Source organism: Hyla sarda, chromosome 1 (assembly GCF_029499605.1).
Source record: "Hyla sarda isolate aHylSar1 chromosome 1, aHylSar1.hap1, whole genome shotgun sequence".
NCBI lineage: Eukaryota > Metazoa > Chordata > Amphibia > Anura > Hylidae > Hyla > Hyla sarda.
In genome coordinates, this window is record NC_079189.1 from 366,821,371 (window position 1) to 366,843,090 (window position 21,720).

The window sequence follows — 21,720 nt, forward strand, 5'->3', positions numbered from 1 at the left end:
CCTCACTGCACAGAACCCTGCTTGTCCTCAGTGTACAGAGCCCTGCTTGTCCTCAGTGTACAGAGCCCTGCTTGTCCTCACTGCACAGAGCCCTGCTTGTCCTCACTGCACAGAGCCCTGCTTGTCCTCACTGCACAGAGCCCTGCTTGTCCTCACTGCACCGAGCCCTGCTTGTCCTCACTGCACAGAACCCTGCTTGTCCTCAGTGTACAGAGCCCTGCTTGTCCTCAGTGTACAGAGCCCTGCTTGTCCTCATGTACAGAGTCCTGCTTGTCCTTGGTGCACAGAGCAGCTGCTTGTCCTCAGTGTACAGAGCCCTGCTTGTCCTCACTGCACAGAGCCCTGCGTGTCCTCAGTGTACAGAGCCCTGCGTGTCCTCAGTGTACAGAGCCCTGCTTGTCCTCAGTGCACAGAGCCCTGCTTGTCCTCAGTGTACAGAGTCCTACCTGTCCACCCACACTTCCTGAATTTGGACTCCTAAAGAGACACACAGAGAGACATACATTTTAATCAATGTATATTACAAATGTGTATTATCTACATTATATAAAAAGTTTCTGCTTACGACAGGTACACTTTAAAAATCTTATGTTGCTTATTAAACCTTTTTATAAGGTAAGTGCATTCTTATCTATCTATCTATCTCACATTTCCACCTGTATTATATTTCTCTGATCATCTCATATCTATTTATCTTTTTGTTGCTGTCTCCCATGTCTTCATCTCAGTTTGGTACAGTGCTCAGTCCACACAAGTGAATGTTGCTGACGTCCATGAACAGGTGCTACCTGAATACTAGTCAGAGCCAAACATAACAATAGGAACCTGTCTGTCTTATATAATTACAACACCAAGGGCTTTCCACACCAAAGGCTAAACATATTTTCCATTACTAAACAATAGCCTGCATATAATGGCATTGGCATTGTGTCATCGACAATAGGCAATAATACTGAGAAACACATGTCCTGCTTCTCTAGTTCAGAATGATAGTGCATATATTATGCATAGTAGCTGTCCATTTCTTCTCACGCATTTGCCTAGTCAAATGTATTAGGCTAGCTGCTGACTTTACTAAAGTGAAGCAGGATTTGTGACTGACATTTGTGACTTCCCACTGTAACTGTCAGTGAGTATATTATGAAAGTGTAATCCACTGAAGACTGAGATGTACTTTCTGGTATATTACTAGATGCTCCAGGTATCTGAGATATAAGAATAAAGCGTACCTGTGCATTTTCTCACACTGAATAGCTGGTGGACTCTGGAGGTTCCTTTTAGTGTCGCTGTCATCTATACACTGGTGACCACAAGTTCTCTTGTGTGAAGATCAATCATAGAAATTATTCTGCAATTTCTGTTTTATCTTTGAAGTTTTTCGAGTCATTTAAAGCAGGGATCTTTTTCTTAAGACTTCTTCCTACTCGGTAGTCAAAGGGGTATTCCGGTGGGGAAATTTTTTTTTTCATATCAACTGGCTTCAGAAAGTTAAACAGATTTGTAAATTACTTCTATTAAAAAAGATTAATCCTTCCCGTACTTATCAGCTGCTGAAGTTGAGTTGTTCTTTTATGTCTGACAACAGTGCTCTCTGCTGACACCTCTGTCTGTCTCAGGAACTGTCCAGAGTAGCAGCAAATCCCCATAGCAAACCTCTCCTGCTCTGGACAGTTCCTGAGGCAGACAGGTGTCAGCAGAGAGCACTGTTGTCAGACAGAAAAGAACTACTCAACTTCAACAGCTGATAAGTACTGGAAGGATTAAGATATTTTTTTTATAGAACTAATTTACAAATCAGTTTATCTTTCTGGAGCCAATTGATTTGAAAAAAATTTATTTTCACCGGAATACCCCTTTAACTACTCAAAATGTGTCAGCCATAGGGCCTTTATTCCTTACTGGTCAACACTTAGCACGGTTTCTGTCCTGTCTGCCAGGTGGCCTATGCCAATGCCACACAACATTGTCATAACTAGAATAAGTCTAGTAGTGTTGCTTGCGAATATTCGCAATGCAAAATTTTATCGCGAATATAGCACTATTATTCGTAATTACAAATATTCGTGGTTTTTTTTCACAGTACACATCACAGTGATCAACCCTCTCTGCTTCCAGCTTGTGTGGTGTAAAGAAGGCTCTAATACTACTGTACTAGACTGGCGTGTGAATTTTCGCTTATGATAATTTTTGTATATGCTAATTTTCGCATATTCTAATTTTCCCATACGCGAATTTTCGCATATGTGAAAATAAAACGTGAATATTACGAATATGCGAATTTAGCAAATATATGACGAAAATTCGTCCATATAGTCGTGAAATATCGCGAATTCGAATATGGCCTATGCCGCTCAACACTAAAGTCTAGCAGAAAACTGTTGTGAATCCCAGGAGACAAGGGACAAATAAGTAAAACAATTTAGCAATTGATGAAGTACATGAATGTAGTCTAAGGGGAATTCTTAGTTTAACCCAAATTATACGTTAAACAGGTAGGAAGAAACAAAAGATCTAATGTGAATGGTTGCTAAGACCTTTACAAACAACTTTTATGCTACATCATTCTAATATAAGGCCAGCAGTCTTAACCACTTAAGATATATATAGTATTTTCATGTTAGGCCCGCGGTGAACATTAGACTGCACGGCCGAGATTTCCAGACTCCATGCGGAGAAAAGAAAAGACCCGGATGCACCGTTAGGATTACGTTCTGTAGCCTGCATCTGGATGAATATGATTTTTGTATCATTGTTGATTTGAATCACGGCTAAAGTAATATGAAATTAATCTTGAGTTGGCTGAATCTCTTGTCTTTTTCTATATGGACTTCTGCTGTAGATGTTCATTTTTCCAGTAGAGTCCGTGTGGAAAAACCCATAATCAATGGGACTTTGCATCAAATTCTACAGGAAATAAGTGCGGAGATTGGGTAATGCCGATTCCCTGAGAGAATTCAGCATGGAATTTCCTTAGTATGAGATGGGAGAAGGGGGAATCTTTTATAGTCTCTGGGGGAGATTTATCAAAACCTGCCCATAGCAACCAATCAGATCGCTTCTTTCATTTTGCAGAGGCCTTGTTAAGAATGAAAGAAGCAATCTGATTGGTTGCTTTGTACAACTGGGCAACTTTTCCTCTGCACAGGTTTTGAGCGGGAGAAGGGAGCATGAAGACGACATATTTGATAAAAGCTAAAAGCTCATAGAACAACTGATGGCATACCTGGAAAAGGCCGCCCACTCAGCACACTTATAGAGAGAAAAAGAACATTTACAGAAATAATGAAGCGATCAAATATGTACATTTCACACTATTTTTTTGGCTCCACTTTATTGTTTGGATTTTTGTTTTTAACAAAAGGTAGTGTTTAGTTATTTATTCCAATTTTCTTTCATGCAGTTTTTAAGCAGTGCTTGAAATGGATGCAGGATGCATTTACTTCTCAGTTCATGTTCCTGTGTGTTATTATGTGTACAGTTCTGGTCTGGAATACAATTTTCAGACAGTAATGACAGGAAATGTAATTGCTCTCATTAAATTTTCATGAGCGCTCCCGGTTAGTCTTAATCAATATATTATCCATGTTTGCGGTTATGTATGGCAAGTAGCACTGAAAATGAATGCTGCTATTTTTCCACTGTCTTATATCTGGCTCTTGAATATTTTTAGCAATATGACCATGTACAAGACGGGCAGTGTGTCTAACGAAACAGTGTATCCTTTCTTTTTTCACGGCAGAATACGCAGAACCTTATTTGTTATTACTGTGAAAGGAAACAGAAAAGTAAACAGCCTTTATCCTGATCAAATAGACCAGGTACATCGAAGGTCACCAAAAGTAAAAGTTTGTGGTCATTCATATAGTATTCACTGGCAAGTACAAGTAAGGACTTGGGAACGTCAGGAAAAACATTGCACAGCTGAATATACTTATTAACAAATTTTAAGTGTAAAAACATTGTACAGCTGAACATATTTATTAATCATCTTCAATTGCCGAAGGGAAAAAAAAAACATTTACGGTACCGTCACATGTAGCAGAAATCTTGGGTATTTGCATGTGGAAATTCTGCAGTGTTTACTGAAGCAACTAAATGTATGAGATTTATCTGCAGTACAGATTTCAAATCAAATGTTGGAAACGCTGTGGCTTTAGACCCTGTTCCCAGGAAAGTTTGCACCTTGCTGAAAGACTTAAAATTCCACACTACTTGTGGCTGTACCCTCATAATTCCACCATTTCTACCCTTTTATTTTAGCCTGTTCATCACCAATCTTAACTAAGTATAAACGTTTGTTACATTTGTTTATTGTTATTAAATAATAGTCTATTTAAAAAATATATATTATGCATCATTTTAGTCCTATCTAGGGATTTCAACGTAAATAGTCACTGTCACTTCAAACAACTTGATAGCTTATGTAATTCCTAACATATTTGTAAAACATTTAATTTACCAAAAATGACTTTGAGAAAAATATGTCTCTCACTTACCTTTAAACTACTGTGCACTGCTTGTTGATAGGGGAATTTCTAACAGAAGAGAGACCAAGACAGTACCCAGAAAGTAGGGTGGTGGGGCTTAGCAACTGCCATGAAAGGGAAATAGAGAACCTGGACTGTGTACTAGCAAAGTGTGAACCTTTCTGTCTCCTCCAGAGGATTTATGTTGTGTCTGAAAAGTAAAAGAAGGCTTCTCTCTCTTCTATCACCACCCATAAAGTTATGTGCAGCTATCCCTTGTGTAATTAGATACATGGAAACATAGAATGTGTTGGCAGATAAGAACCCATCTAGTCTGCCTAATATTCTGAATACTATTATAAGTCCCAGGTCCTATCTTTTATCATATGATATCCTTATGCCTATCCCAAGCACGTGTACATTTATTTACTGTGTTTGAAGCTACCACTTCCACTGGAAGGATATTCCATACATCCACTACTCTCTCAGTTAAGTAATACTTCCTTATATAATTCTTATACCTTTGCCCCTCTAAATAACAATGTTCTTACTACTGCATGAATATTGCTGCCTCCAGAATATAATCTCCTTTCCTCCTCCCTCAAATCTACAGGTTTAGGATTTCATCATCAGTAATGCTTAAAGGAGAACTCCAGACCATAAAAATTGTCCCCCATAATGCCGGCAGTAAAAAAATAAAGATGTACATACCTTCCTCCGCTCCCCCGGGGCCTCCGGTAACCGACTCCGGTCTCCGCCGCAATCCTCTTCCCGGTTGCCGGTGGTCGGATGAATCAGCCAATCACCAGCTGCAGCGCAGTCCGACTCGGCCGGCAATAGGCTGAGTGGCAGTGTGAAAACGCTTCAGGACACAAAATTCTTCACCACACCGGCACCTGGGGCCGGGGCCGAAAACGTCACACTGCTGCTCAGCCTATCGCCGGCCGAGTCGGACTGCGCTGCAGCTGGTGATTGGCTGATTCATCCGAACACCGGCAACCGGGAAGAGGATTGCGGCGGAGACCGGAGTCGGTTACCGGAGGCCCCGGGGGAGCGGAGGAAGGTATGTACATCTTTATTTTTTTACTGCCTGCACTATGGGGGACAATTTTTATGGTCTGGAGTTCTCCTTTAAGGTTACCCCTGACATGCCTTGATGCTATCTTGAAAACCCCAATGCATCAGAAACCCCCTTCTCCCGCATATATCATCTATAGAAGTTTACTGTGTAAAATCATCCCCCAGCACAGTTAGGACTGTTCAATCCAGTGCACCAGGAATAGATGTTGTCTTGTAATTGGGCAGATAAGTAAGGGAATAAAGTAGCATATATTTTTAGATGGACCCTCTTTACAGTGGGTATCTAGGTGTAGCATAATCTAGATGTTGGATGTTATTTTAATCCCAGCAAATGGAACCTTCCTTGAGATTTTTTTCTGCTGTTTTGGGCAGACAGAGGGTCTGACTTTTCCAACTAGAGCTGTCACTATGAGTGATAATTTAGTCCTTGACAGTGTGGAATTTGTCCTGTGGTACATACGGGTATATACACACAGGATATGAAAGGCTAGGAGATAAGACATCAGGAGGGTGAAAAAAAATGCTAAGATCACTTTTATAACATAACTAGCTGAGTACCCGGCGTTGCCCGGTTTTTCCTTCCTAATCCTTGTTGTGGAGGAAAATTAATAGAGGAAGCTTTTGACTTCATATCCCGTCCTCATATAATATCGTCATATCCCAACCCCCTATCCCGTCCTCATATCCCAACTTCCTATCCCGACCTCTTATCCCGACCTCCTATCCCGACCTCCTATCCCGACCTCCTATCCCGACCTCCTATCCCGTCCTCCTATCCCGACCTCCTATCCCGACCTCCTATCCCATCCTCCTATCTCGACCTCCTATCCCGTGCTTCTATCCTGTACTCCTATCCTATCCAACTATCTCGACCTCCTATCCCAACCTCATATCCCATCCTCATATCCCGACCTGTAATATATGTAATATATATCTCCAGCCGTACGGAAGTTATGTGAGAACATACATTTCCTATTGATTTGCATGGGACTTTAAACAAAAACCCCGACCCTCACAAATGGGGGTAGTTAAGGGTTAAATTAACTATCCTATATTTTAAGTGGACATATTAGTAACATGTGACCAAGTATTATCGAAATATCTCCAGCCGTTTGGAAGTTATGCAGTAACATATATTTCCCATAGACTTGTATGGAACTTTAAACAAAAACCCTGACCCTGGCAAATGGGGGTGAGTAAGGGTTAAATCATATGTTTTTTGTTGACATATAAGTAACATGTGTGCCAAGTTTTGTGTTAATATCTTATCATGATACTGGAACATACACACACACACATATATATACACACACACACATTGAGATTTATATATATAGATCAAACACGTTAAGTATGGTGCCTACACAGGCCTAAATCAAGCTTTAGCATGACACCAGCATGATGATATCTATGCCAGCCTGTATCAAGGCGGATAGGCCATCAATATTAGAATAACAGGGGTCTGACTCCCAACAACCCTGTTGATCAGCTGATTGAAGAGGCTGCAGTGCTCATGGAGAATTGTGGCCTCTTTGTTGTTCACCTCTTCTCATACCTGCAAATGCCAAGCCATTTGTTACAGCAGTGCAAGTTATTGCAGCATTGTCCGGAATGGGATAACGTTGCAGTACCTTGTACCGCTGCCACTCATTTTTATGCTACTAATAGGTTGGCATTCATCAAAATATCAGTATATTGGAACATAACTATCTGCATGACAAGATACATCCAAAAAAAAGGGCAGGCAGCACATCCTCCAATAGATGCTTTAAGGTTAGGGGTGCAGGCAAAAGAAAGTGGGGTCCCAGTCGCAGACCACGTCCATACATACAATACTAATAAAGGCAGCAGCACACCCAGGCAGTATGAGCTGACACACAGAGCGACCCAGTCAAAGCAGGGAGTTTTCATTTATTTAAACCCTGTTTTAAAAGTGAAAAATCAGTTCGAGAAAACGCCAAAAAGAGGGTGAACATTTTCATAAATCACTGGGATTGTGAAAAAAATTTAAAACTGCGCTCACTTTTCAGTAAAACTAGCTAAAAGTGAAGACTTAACTGGGAAAAATAGGTAATTTTTGATGCAAAAGGTTAATAAGTAGAGTGCAATGGAGTTCCCCATACTTTTTACGCCAAGATTTACACGGAAATCCAAAAGTATATGAGGTTCAATATGTTAAAACAGAGTATAGGTCATTCCAATGAAATATTTAGTAGAAATCACAATATTGTTGCGAATATTTTCATATATTTCACATATAGACTTATGTTCATTTGTGCATTTACGACAAGCTGAATAGAAATGTGCTGTAGAAGAACCATAATGAGATCAGGAAGTGTGTTGTTATGCAACCAAAGTTATGAGAATAACTGAAACAAACTGCTGTTGCTATAACAGTCAATCAGTACATGCCATCTCTGTAAAGTAATATAGAATTAAAATTAAGTGAACCTCCTGTCGCCTTAGCAGGGCCCTTGCATCAGGTGGAGGGGTTACAATGGTAAATACACAATACTATAATAATATAAAATTTATGTAAAAAAAGCATGGAATGGGTATACCAACTGAGAAGAAAACAGCTGGATGGTATAAAATAGAATAAAATGGGTTGCGCTAGATGTTATGATCGTTCGTTGGTGACATAGTGCAAAGTTCAAATAATATAGAAATGTTCAGCCGTTATATTTCGTTGGTGGTATAGTGCACAGTAGCGAAATTAAAGATTCATTGGTCGTGCAGTGCAAGTTAAACAATTAGGATGCTGAGGTAGAGGTATTGTATCAGGCACAAATTCCGTTCTTATCATGTACGTTAGTGGTATAGGAGGATGCAGGGTTTGTGCATGGCACCACTCACCGACCGTTGGGGTGTAGGAGAATCCGAAGTCCGGGCTGGCACGGAGGCGTCCGGCACTTATAATTGATACCCGTCTGCGTGGTGATGCAGGGTCTCGCATCCAAGAAATCACTTGTCCGCTTGTTGATCACCTACCCTAAGGCCAGATGCTGTCCCGTGCCAGCAGTGCAAGGTACATTCCAATCATTACAAACATGTCTCCAAAAATTGAACCAGAATTATAACAACATACGTTTAACGTATACTATCAGTCAAGAGACGATTGAGTTTCTTGACTTAAAAATTTCCACAGGAGAAAAAGGACTTTTACATACAACAATACATCGTAAAGAGACCAGTGTAAATGCCCTTCTACATGCAAAATCATCCCATCCATCACACACAATACGGGGGATTCCATACGGACAGTTTTTGAGGACAAGAAGAATTTGCGACACTAAAATAGATTGGGGTCCGGGGTTGGCTAAAACTACAAAGGGGCGACAATTCCTATATTTATTGCAGGATAATTTTATGGGCCAGTTTGTGGAGGACCCAACAAGAAGTGATGCCTTGTTGGATCTGATCATTTCCAACAACGCAGAGCTGGTTGGTAATGTAACTGTGCGGGAAAACCTTGGTAATAGCGACCACAATATAGTTACTTTTGACTTAAAATGTAGAAAACAAAGACAGGCGGGGAAGGCAAAAACATATAACTTTAAAAAGGCAAATTTCCCTGGGCTGAGGGCTGCACTACAGGACATAGACTGGGGGGAGGTGTTCTCAAATACTGATACAGAAGGTAAATGGGACATCTTTAAACCAACTCTAAATAACTATACAGCTAAATATATACCAAAGGGGAACAAATATAAACAATTAAAACTAAATCCTACATGGCTGACAAATGATGTTAAAAGAGCAATAAACAACAAAAAAATAGCCTTCAAAAAATTCAAATCTGATGGGTCAGCGATAACATTTAAACAGTACAAAGAGCTTAATAAAATCTGTAAAAATGTAATAAAAACAGCAAAAATTCAAAACGAGAGACAGGTGGCCAAAGAAAGCAAAACTAATCCTAAATATTTTTTTAGATATATAAATGCAAAAAAACCAAGGACAGAGCATGTAGGACCCCTTAATAATGATAATGGGGAGGTTGTCACAGGCGATCAAGAGAAAGCGGAGCTACTGAATGGGTTCTTTAGTTCTGTATATACTAGGGAAGAAGGAGGAGCTGACATTGGCCAGGTCAGTGCTGGTAACACATCATGTAATGTACTGAACTGGCTTAATGTAGAGATGGGACAAGGTAAGTTAAGTAATATAAATGTAAGCAAATCTCCAGGGCCAGATGGATTGCACCCAAGAGTTCTTAGAGAGGTAAGTTCAGTAATATCTGTACCCCTGTTCATGATATTTAGAGATTCTCTGGTGTCTGGTATTGTGCCAAGGGACTGGCGCAAGGCGAATGTGGTGCCAATCTTCAAAAAGGGCTCTAGGTCTTCCCCATGAAACTATAGACCGGTAAGTTTAACGTGCATTGTGGGTAAATTGTTTGAAGGACTTATAAGGGATTACATACAGGAATACATGGGGGATAATTGTATTATAAGTGATAGCCAGCATGGGTTTACTAAGGATAGAAGTTGTCAAACCAATCTAATTTGCTTTTATGAAGAGGTGAGTAGAAGCCTTGACAGAGGAATGGCTGTGTATATAGTGTTTCTGGATTTTGCTAAAGCATTTGATACTGTCCCTCATAGACGTCTGACAGGTAAGTTAAGGTCTTTGGGTTTGGAAATTTTAGTTTGTAACTGGATTGAACACTGGCTCATGGATCGTACCCAGAGAGTGGTGGTAAATGATTCGTACTCTGATTGGTCCCCGGTTATTAGTGGTGTACCCCAAGGTTCTGTACTGGGCCCGCTGCTGTTTAATTTATTTATCAATGATATAGAGGATGGTATTAACAGCTCTGTTTCTATCTTTGCAGATGACACCAAGCTTTGTAGCACAGTACAGTCTATAGAGGATGTGCATAAGTTACAAGATGACTTGGATAGATTAAGTGTCTGGGCATCCACTTGGCAAATGAGGTTCAATGTGGATAAATGTAAAGTTATGCATCTGGGTACTAATAACATGTAGAGATGTAAGTTCACTTATTTCACTTATTTCATTTATTATATTTCACTTTTATTATTTTCTCTTATACATATATATTTATTTATATTTTTAAACTATTTCACATGAATTGCTCACTATTTTATACACATAATTTGTTATGGTTACTCATTCACATACACTATCACTATTTATTTACATTTCACATAATCTAATTTATTTATTATTTCACATCACATATATATCAATTTTGTCACTTCACATATATTTTGACGTTATTAAATAAATATATAATAACTTTATATATATATATATATGACAAATTAATTATTGATTCCAATGCTTTTTATAATATACATGTATATATATTTTTATTTATTCCTATTTCTATATTTTTTATTATTAACATATTTTTGTTTAATTTATTATATGAATTTTGTTTTTGCAGTATTTTGTATGCATTCACTTACACTTTTCACCATGTATTCATATTTATTTATTTTTCACTTAACTATACACTTACACTTCTCACTATGTATTTATATTCATTAATTCTACTTATTATTACTTTCTGCTTCACATTTATTCATCAGATGTCTATTCATCATCACTTTTTTCATTCACACACTTTACACATCATTTGCTATTTATATTCCGCTATACACCATTCTTAATTGAGGTAACATCATTATATTGATCACACTATGGTAAGGGCAAATTTCTCCCTTGCTCAAGATGGCAGCTGGTGGCTGTGCGCTTCAGCGTGCATGCGCGTCGCGGCCCTGCAGGATGTCACATGACCGGGCTCCGACAACGGTGCTTCCTGCGCCTTTGTTAGCGCTCTGGTGATGTGCGTCCGGGCGGGGTGGCGGCAATATACCTTGTTGTGCAATATAATCATACATTTTGCAGCCTTTGGATTTAGTGCAATATCCTTTTTAGTGCAAATCTATATATTATTGTTTACATACAGTTTTTTCTTCTATGCACATATGTATGGTACAATATTACATCTGTTTACATGCCATATATATTGAATAACTATTCATATGGAGCTTTTCCATATACATACTTAGTATCCTAGTTGATGAATTATTATTATATGTACACTTTTGATATTTTTTATTAATTGTCCTGCACTGTACCCCATCTTATAGAAAATATTTTAATGGTCTTATGTGTATGTATTTTTATGGGTTAATATTGGGTAAACTTTATGTCTAAATAAAAATTAATTTTGTATAATAAAATGTGTTGTATATCAATTTTTTGGACTTATTCTATAGGAGATATGTTTAGTTTATAAGTCTTGTTCATAACATTTGAGGGTTACTAACATATCTTTTTTTGGGCATACAATTCAGACAGAGAAGATGGTGGGTCCCGCGTGACCAGGGCATCCTTTACTCTACTAGATAGTCCCTTCTTGAAGGTGGCACACAGAGCCGCATTATTCCAATCCAATTCAGAGGCTAGAGTACAGAATTGGACCGCGTAGTCACCAACGGAGGAATCTGCTGAGGAAGAACGTGCTGGCTCCTCTTAGACACTGCAGAATTCTGACAGGAAAGCATGCAGATTGTACGTCACTGGATCTCCTTTGTCCCAGAGAGGGGTAGCCCAGGCCAGAGCCTTACCAGAAAGAAGGCTCACCACAAAAGCACCATTTGCACGCTCAGACGGGAACTGATCAAACAAGAGTTCCACATGCATAGAGCACTGGGTAACGAAGCTTCTGTGCAATTTAGGGTCCCCTTTATTCTTAATGGGCAGAGACAAGCAAAGCTTGGGACCAAGAGATGCCCCAGAAGTTGCTGTCCCCAAAGGAGCCGCAGGAGCAGGTTGTTGCTGTTGTTGCTACTCTATGGTGAGGAGCTGCTGCATCATGGTGGACAGCTGATTCAGCTGCTGAGCCTGTTGAACTAGCTGTTGTGACTGCTGAGCCACAATTGAGGAGAGATCCTCGACACTAGGCAGTGGCACCTTGGTGGGATCCATGGCCGAATCTTACTGTTACGGCTGAGGAGAAGTGGATCTGCTGTACCTGTGTGGATGATGATGTGGGCTGTACCAGGGAGCAGAGTTTAAGGTGCCCCTAGTTTTCACCAGAGCCCGCCGCAAAGCGATATGGACTTGCTGCGGCAGGCGGCACCCAAGTCGCTACCCCTGATACGACTCGTCCACACAGGTGGCCGAGGTGAAACGTGGTACTGGAAGGATAAGGCAAGGTGTAGTGAAGAGGTCAGGGCAGCAGCACAGTAGCAAGGTCAGGTCGCATAACAATAGGGTCAGATATATGGCAAGGCAAAACACAAACTGAACGCTTTCTCTTAGGCTGATAAGGCACAAAGATCCGGCAAGGGTCAAAAAGAAGTGCTTGTACTTATAGGGTCATGGGGCAGCAAGAACCAGTTAATTATGTACTGTCCCTTTAAATTTCCCAGAGCCGGCGTCACGTGCCCTAGGAGGCGGGGACGCGCGCGCCGGCATGCAGGAAACACACGGGATGTATGGATAGTACTGGGCAAAGGAGAAGGAGTGCGCCCACGGCCAGCATGTCTGAACGCAGCATGACTCCCAACTCATAAATTTTTCTGCATGTAGTCATTTTCAACGAAAAATGTACTACGTAGAAACAGAAGCCCCAAAAGTTACAAAATGGTGTTATCCTTTTTTTTCAATTTTGTCCCCCAAATATTTAGTTTTTGGTTTTGCCGTAGATTTTTGGTAAAATGACTGATGTAATTACAAAGTACAATTGGTGGTTAAAAAAACAAGCCATCATATGGGTCTGTAGGTGCAAACTTGAAAAGGTCATGATTTTTAAAAGGTGAGGAGGAAAAAACGAAAGTGCAAAAATGGAAGAAAGCTCAGTCCTGAAAGGGTTAAGTCATGAACGATTGGAAAGAAAGCAATAGCAATATTGTATCCGGGTATCTTTATCCGGCAGTACAGATGTAACACAGCAGAACGGATTTTACTAACAGACATCAATGTGAATAAGCCCTGATCCACACATACAAAGAAACCAAAACAAATAATCTCAGAAATTTAGTTATGTGTAATAATGGGAAATGACACACTTACTGATATTTATGTACCGTTTTTATTGGGGTATACCACGCACCGGCCTATAACACGCACCCTCATTTTACCAAGAATATTTGGTTAAAAAAAGTTTTTTACCCAAATATCCATGGTAAAATGAGGGTGCGTGTGTGTGCCCGTGTATACCCCGATACACCCCCAGGAAAGGCAGCGGGAGAGAGGCCGTCGCTGCCTGCTTCTCTCCCCCTGCCTTCCCTGGGGTCTAGAGCCCTGCTGCCGCCGCTTCTCTCCCCCTGGCTATCGGCGCCGCTGCCCGTTCTCTCCCCCTGACTATCGGTGCCGGCGCCCCATTGCCGGCACCGATAGCCAGGGGGAGAGAAGCAGCGCCGGCAATGGGGCAGCGGCGCTGACAGCCAGGGGGAGAGAAGGGGCAGCGGCACCCATTGCTGGTGCCGCAGCCCCGTTGCCTCCCCCCATCCCCGGTTGCATAATTACCTGTTGCCGGGGTCGGGTCCGCGCTGCTTCAGGCCTCTGGTGTGCGTCCCCTGCGTCGTTGCTATGCGCCGCGCCATGCAGCGCATAGCAACGACGCAGGGGACACACACCGGAGGCCTGAAGCAGCGTGGACCCAACCCCGGCAACAGGTAATTATGCAACCGGGGATGGGGGGAGGCAATGGGGCAGGGGCGCCGGCAATTGGTGCCGCTGCCCCTTCTCTCCCCCTGGCTGTCGGCACCGCTGCCCCATTGCCGGCGCCGCTTCTCTCCCCCTGGCTTTTGGCAACGGCAATGGGGCGCCGGCACCGATAGTCAGGGGGAGAGAATGGGCAGCGGCGCCGATAGCCAGTGGGAGAGAAGGGCCGGCAGCAGGGCTCTAGACCCCAGGGCAGGCAGGGGCAGAGAAGCCGGAAGCGCTGGCTGTCTCTGCACCTGCAAAGCCGCTGCAGTTCATTGATTTAAAGCTCCTGCTTTAAATCATTGAACTGCAGCGGCTTATCGGCGTATAACACGCACAAAGACTTTAGGCTAAAAATTTTAGCCTAAAAAGTGCGTGTTATATGCCGATAAATACTGTAATACTTTGTACAGAGGCATTTGTTGGTAATGACAGCTTCAAGATGCCTCCTGTATTGGAAAAACTAGTCACATGGATTGTTCTCGTCTGATTTTGGCCCATTCTTCCACACAGTCTTCAAATCATGTAGGTTCTGTGGGCCTCTTCTATGAATCATAATCTGAAGTTCATTCCATATATTTTTAATGGTATTTAAGTCAGGTGATTTTCTGGGCCATTCTAGTAGCTTTGATTTATTTCTTTGAAACCATTTGAAAGTTTCTTGTGTGTGTGTTTGGAATCATTGTCTTGCTGAAATCATCAACTTTATTTCATCTTCATCATCCTGGTAGATGGCAGCAGTTTTTTTTTGTCAAGAATGTCTTAGTAAATTTACCTAGTCATCCTTTCTTCAATTATGTGGAGTTTGTCAGTACGATTTGCTGACAAGCAGCCCCGCACCATGATGTTCCCACCTTCAAACTCCACTATTGCTATGGTGTTTTTAGGGTGATGTGCAGTGCAATTTCTTCTTCAAACATGGGGGACATTATCCCGCTTTTTACACAGTGTGCAACTTTTTGCTTAAGGGATTTTGACTAAACTGACTTAGGTACACACTTTGCATTTTCCCTTTGCAGTGGTAACCGATTTTTCTAAAAAAAGAAAAAAGTTGCAGATATGTCGCAAAGCCCTCCATTACACAATAAACATACACCAGGCCAGACCTGGCTTACAAAACTGGCTGTAGAAAGCAACACAGGTGAACAAATGTTGCAGAATGTTGCAGGGAATCATACAAAGTGGTGCACTGAAGTAAAATTTCCCACAAATGTGTACTAGCCCCATATTTATAACAGGCCCTGTATAATTTAATAAATGTGGTGCATGTACACTACAACTTCAAAACCTGTGTATGAAATCAGTGCACCTACACTGACATTGATAAATCCCCCCATGGTGTTTATTATTGCATCCCAACAGATCAAGTTAGGTTGCAAAAGTCTAGAGACAGCTCTTTGCTTTTTCCCATCAGGAGGTATCTTGTATGACACCTTGGCAATGAGACCTTTTTGTAGGCCATCAGTTGGGACTGAACCGGCTGATATTAAACCCTTAGGGCTCGTTCACATGGCCACCTGCTCCCGTTAAAAAATGCCCGTTCTGCAATCTGCAAAATTATCTCAATGGGATTTTTTTTTACAGTCCTTTATCACCCGTTTGCACCCGTTTTGTTTTTAATCTGTTATTTATGACGGGCAAAAGACGTTGAATGCAGAATGTTTTTTGGCCATCAAAAATAATGGATGAAAAACGGGTTTTAAATTTAAAGAGATGCTCCCACCATCCTTTTTTTTTTTCTGTCCCTGCCTATTGCCCATCTATCCCTAACCCCCTTCCTGCCTTTATTTAATTTTTTTACTATATTAAAAATGCCTTTATGTCTGCCTGGTAGTGTGCTCCTGCAGGCGCAATGTCACTGATGCCTGCTGGGGCCGACACTTCCGCCCTTAGTTCATCTATACAGGGTGCCTCCAGCTGTTTCACCCCTACAACTCTCAGCTTGCCCAGACATCTATTGTCTGTCAGGGCATGCTGGGAGTTGTAGTGGTGAAACAACTGGAGGCACCCAGTGTTGAAAACAATATATCTTTGTTAGGGCCGCATCCCGCTACCCCGAACCCCACCGTGCAATACGCTCTCTATCAATCCACCCCACCCGACCGCCGCGCAACCCGTTCAATCAAACACCCCCCCACCCCGGCCGCCACCGCGCAACCGGCTCTACCCCCCCCACCCTGAAAATAACTTACCTCAGTGCAGGACAGTCGTAAAGCAGTAGCAGGCGGGGCTGGTGTGCGAGGCCAGGGTGCCAATGCACGCATCCTCTATGCTCTCAGCGATCACTCCCGCCTGTCTTATTGACAGGCAGAGAGCGAGCACAGGCTGATTGGCTGACTGAATTAGGACCGATTGCCCGTGGCCGGCATCGGTCCTAATTCAGTCGTCACGGCAGGCTGCAGCCGGCCACTAGGAGGGAGATCCCTAGTGGCCGGTTTTCAAATATAAAATAAACTATTTTAATTAAAATAAATAATAATAATGAAAGTATATAAGAGATATGTTGTAGTACATAAGTACTACAACATATAAAAAAAAATTTAAAAAAAGGTTGGTGACAGTGCCCATTTAATATTCAAGTCTATGGCAAACAGATGAACCTGTAATGTCATCCGTTTGCCCCCGGTTTATACTATCCATTATTACTTCTGAGCATGCTCAGAAGAGGTGAAATCAGCAGACTCCTGCAGTTTTGTGGAACTACTACTGCTCCCATCATGGAACAGACTTGTTTCCCTAATGGCATAGTAGTTACCCCAGCTGCAGGAGTCTGCAGGTGGCTGGGGAGACTATATTAGTGATTGTACTACTACCCCCATCATGGAACAGAGTCTGTTTCATGATGGGGGTTGTAGTACAGGGGCTGAGGGATTGATCGCACCTGGGCTCACTTCAGAGACCCGATGCGATCAGAAGTTATAAAGCAGGGGAGCGGGCGGCATGATCCCCAACCCTGCAATGTATCCTGTGTTTTTACTTTCATTTTTAAATCCGCCACCGGGAGCCCTGAATGGCCGGTACCGAGGAGCCATTCAGGGCTCCCAACGGGGTTTTAAAATGAACATTGTGAGCTGCAACAGGGGCCATATGTATATTAAAAGCGATTTGGGGGGCAAGATATATAGCGCTGCAGGGGGGCAGACATATAGCCTATATATATATATATATAGCCCCCCAGCACATTTATAATATGCCCCCCACAGCACATTAATAAAGATATGATACCCCCACAGTGTATTTATAATGTGCCACCGCAGTGCTATATGTGAAAAGTATATCTAGCAGCAGCGCATCCAGGGCTGTTTGAAGGAATTCGGGGGGCCCAAGCAAAATGGACATGGAGCACCCCCCCCTGATGTTCACGCACGTCACGCTCTGGGACTGGGGTCAGGACGTAGTAACGCCGGCCCTTGAATTCTGGGAGCACGATGTGAGCGAACGTCGATGCAAGGCCCCCACATTAGGTGCAGCACAGTTCCCCCCACGTTAGGTGCGGCACAGTTCCCCCCACATTATGTGCAGTATAGTTCCCCACATTAGGTGCAGTATAGCTCCCCAAATTAGGTGCAGTATAGTCCCCCACATTAGGCAGTATAGTTCCCCACAATAGGTGCTGTACAGTTTCCTCACATTAGGCTGTAGTTCCCCCACATTAGGTGCAGTATAGTTCCCCACATTAGGTGTAGTATAGTTCTCCACATTAGGTGCAGTATAGTTCTCCCCACATTAGGTGCAGTATAGTTCTCCACATTAGGTGCAGTATAGTTCTCCACATTAGGTTGGCAGTATAGTTTACCCCACATTAGGTGCAGTATAGTTCCCCACATTAGCTGCAGTATAGTTCTCCCCACATTAGGCTATAGTTCCCCCACATTAGGTGCAGTATAGTACCCCCACATTAGGTGCAGTATAGTTCTCCACATTAGGTGCAGTACAGTTCACCTAATGTGGGGGAACTGTACTTCACCTAATGTGGGGGAACTGTACAGTTCCCCCACATTAGGTGCAGTATAGTCCCCCCACATTAGGTGTAGTATGTTCCCCCCATAGACATACAGCCTCCAGCCATACAGTGTATGGCTGGAGGCTGTATGCCTGATTACTGCCCTACTTCAGTGCTCCGACCACTGCTCCTCTGGTCCGGCCACCATAGTAGTAGATCCCGGGACTGGAGGAGCGTTGGTCGGAGCACTGAAGCTGATGTGCCTCTGGTCACTTACCATGCTGGCCAGCGCATGTCCTGTTCGCTGCTCCACTCCTCCGCGTTGCTTTCCAATGGGCACAAGCACGGGACGTCAGTGGGCTAACAGGGGCATGGGATGTCCTTAATAGGGATGTCCTTAAAAGTGATGGGGAAATTAATCTGGGGGGGGGGGGCAATTGCCCCCCCCCCCTGGATCCACCGCTGCATGCATTATATACACAGACAACACACTGTACACATTACATACTGTACATGCATCATATATACACACAACACACTGTACATATAACATACTGTACATGCATCATATACACATTACATACTGTACATGCTTCATACACACACACTGTACAGATTATATACTGTACATGCATTATATACACACAGCACACATACTGCACACATTACATCTGTAAATGCATTATACACACAACACACATACTGTACACATTACATACTGTCCATCCATTATACACACAACACACATACTGTACACATTACATACTGTACATGCATCATACACAAACACTGTACACATTACATACTGTACATGCATCATACACACACTGTACACATTACATACTGTACATGCATTATACACACACAGCACACAGTACATGCATTATATACACACACATACTGTACACATTACATACTGTACATGCATCATACACTCACACACATAATGTACACATTACATACTGTACATGCATCATACACACAACACACATACTGTACAAATTACATACTGTACATGCATCATACACACAACACACATACTTTACACATTACATACTGTACATGCATCATACACACAACACACATACTGTACACATTACATACTGTACATGCATCATACACACAACACACATACTGTACACATTACATACTGACATGCTTCATACACACAACACACTGTACACATTACATACTATACATGCATCATACACACAGCACACATACTGCACACAATACATACTGTACATGCATTATATACACACGACATACTGTACACAGTACATACTGTACATGCATCATACACACATAACATACTGTACACATTACATACTATACATGCATCTTACACACAGATAGAATAGATAAACACATGCACTTTATATATAGTCATCCACAGTAGTAACACACACACAGGCAAAGTACATAGACATACACATATGTACACACACTTATATATCCACACACACAAGCTTATACACACACACACATATATATATATATATATATATATATATATATATATATCCAGGGACCCCTACTATAGTCAGGCCCCATGTTGTACAGCCTCTGCAGTCTCCTCACAGCTCTGTGCTCTCTACTCCCCCTCCTCCTGCTCAGACGGCTGAGAGAAGAGTCCGGGCTGAGGGAAGATACCAAGTGCAGCGGGGGTGGGGGGAGCGGGATTGTGGTGAGGTTTATTTTTAAAAAAAACATACATTTGGGGGCCCTCTTGTTTGACTGGGTGCCTGAGGCCGGATTACAAGCTCCAAGAGCACGATTGTTAATCCGGCCCTGGTGATGGGGGGGGGGGGACTGCCCCGTCGCTACAGGACGGGCAAGCACTGGCTCTGCTCGTGGGCCCCCAGCCAGCTCGGGGCCCCAAGCAAATGCTTGGTTTGCCTGTCCTGTAGCGATGGGCCTGAGCGCATCGAGCCAGCAGCCGGCCAGCCCGATGATGCTGATACAATACTTTTCATAGTGCTGCGGTGGCATATGTGTATCTGTGTTGTCTGCCCCCCACAGCGCTTCTATATACATATGCCACTGCAGTGCAGCATCATCAGGCCGGCCGGCTGCTGGTCCGATGCGCTGCTGCTAGAATACTTTTCACATATAGCTCTGCAGCGGCATATGTATATAGAAGCACTGTGGGGGGCAGATAGCGCTATATATCTGCCCCCCCAAGGCTTCTATATACATATGCCACCGCACCGCCATGTATGAAAAGTATTGTATCAGCATCATGGGGCCGGCCGGCTGCTTGCCCGATGCGCTGCTGCTAGATATACTTTTCACATATAATGCTGCGGTGGCATATTATGACAAATGTGCTGCGGGGGGTATATGTTTATAAATGCGCCGGCGGGGGTCATATCTTTATTAATGTGCTGTGGGAGGCATATTGTAAATGCACTGGGGGGCTAGATATATAGGCTATATGTCTGCCCCCCCCCCCCCCCTGCAGTGCTATATATCTTGCCCCCCACAGCGCTTTTAATATAGATATGGCCCCCGCAGCCACTCACAATCTTCATTTTAAAAACCCTGCTGTGACCCCTGAATGGCTCCTCGGTACAAGCCATTCAGGGCTCTAGGCGGGGGATTTCAAAATGAAAAGGAAAAAAACACGATACATCGCAGGGTTGCGGATCATGCTGCCCACTCCCCTACTTTATAACTTCTGATCGCATTGGGTCTCAAAAGTGAGACCCAGTGCAATCAATCCCTCAGCCCTGTACTACAACCCCCCATCATGGAACAGACTCTGTTCCATGATGGGGGTAGTAGTACAAGCACTAATGTAGCCTCCCCAGTCACCTGCAGACTCCTGCAGCCAGGAACTACTACTCCCATCATGGAAACAAGTCTGTTCTATGATGGGAGTAGTAGTAGTCATGACTGCGGGTCTGTAGGTGGCTGAATTTTCATACTAACGGATGAAAAACTGATGCAAAAGGATGCCACAGAATGTCATCCGTTTGCATCCGTTAGTAGTATGGTGCGTTTAGGAGGCAGTGACGGGAGAAAAGCGGGACGAAAGTAAAGGTTGTGTGAACCTAGCCTTAAGGACTAAGGAATTTTTTATTTTTGCACTTTCATTTTTTCCTCCTCCCCTTCTAGGTTTTCCACCTACAGACCTATATAAAGGCTTGTTTTTTGTGCCACCAATCTTACTCTGTAATGACATCAATCATTTCACCACAAAATTATTTGTGGGACAAAAAAAAAATAAAAAAAATGCCATTTTGTAATTTTTGGTGGCTCCCGTTTCTAAGCAGTGCACTTTTCGTAAAAATTACACTTTATCTTTATTCTGTAGGTCCATACGATTAAAATGATACCCAACTTTACGGCTTAATTTAGATATTCATTGTCTGTGACTCCACATCCTAGTGAAGTGGAGTCAAAGACAATGAATATGTAAATTGGGCCGGCGGAGCCCCTCCCCTTGTACATGATTCACTAAATTTAGCAGAGGATATTCTGGAGGACATATCTCAGGACCTACTGGACATATTTAAGTAAGTGACCCCCTCGTTG

At 42.6% G+C, this 21,720-nt stretch overlaps 1 long non-coding RNA gene across 1 annotated transcript; it reads right to left on the reverse strand.

Moving 5' to 3' along the window:
- Nucleotides 1-385: 385 nt before the first annotated feature.
- On the reverse strand, nucleotides 386-19,768 carry LOC130307694 (uncharacterized). The gene is made up of 3 exons (XR_008856860.1): nucleotides 19,719-19,768; nucleotides 18,458-18,561; nucleotides 386-477 (listed from the first exon to the last, which is right to left on the reverse strand). It is a non-coding gene; the product is annotated as an uncharacterized LOC130307694 (long non-coding RNA).
- Between the last annotated feature and the right edge of the window lie 1,952 nt (nucleotides 19,769-21,720).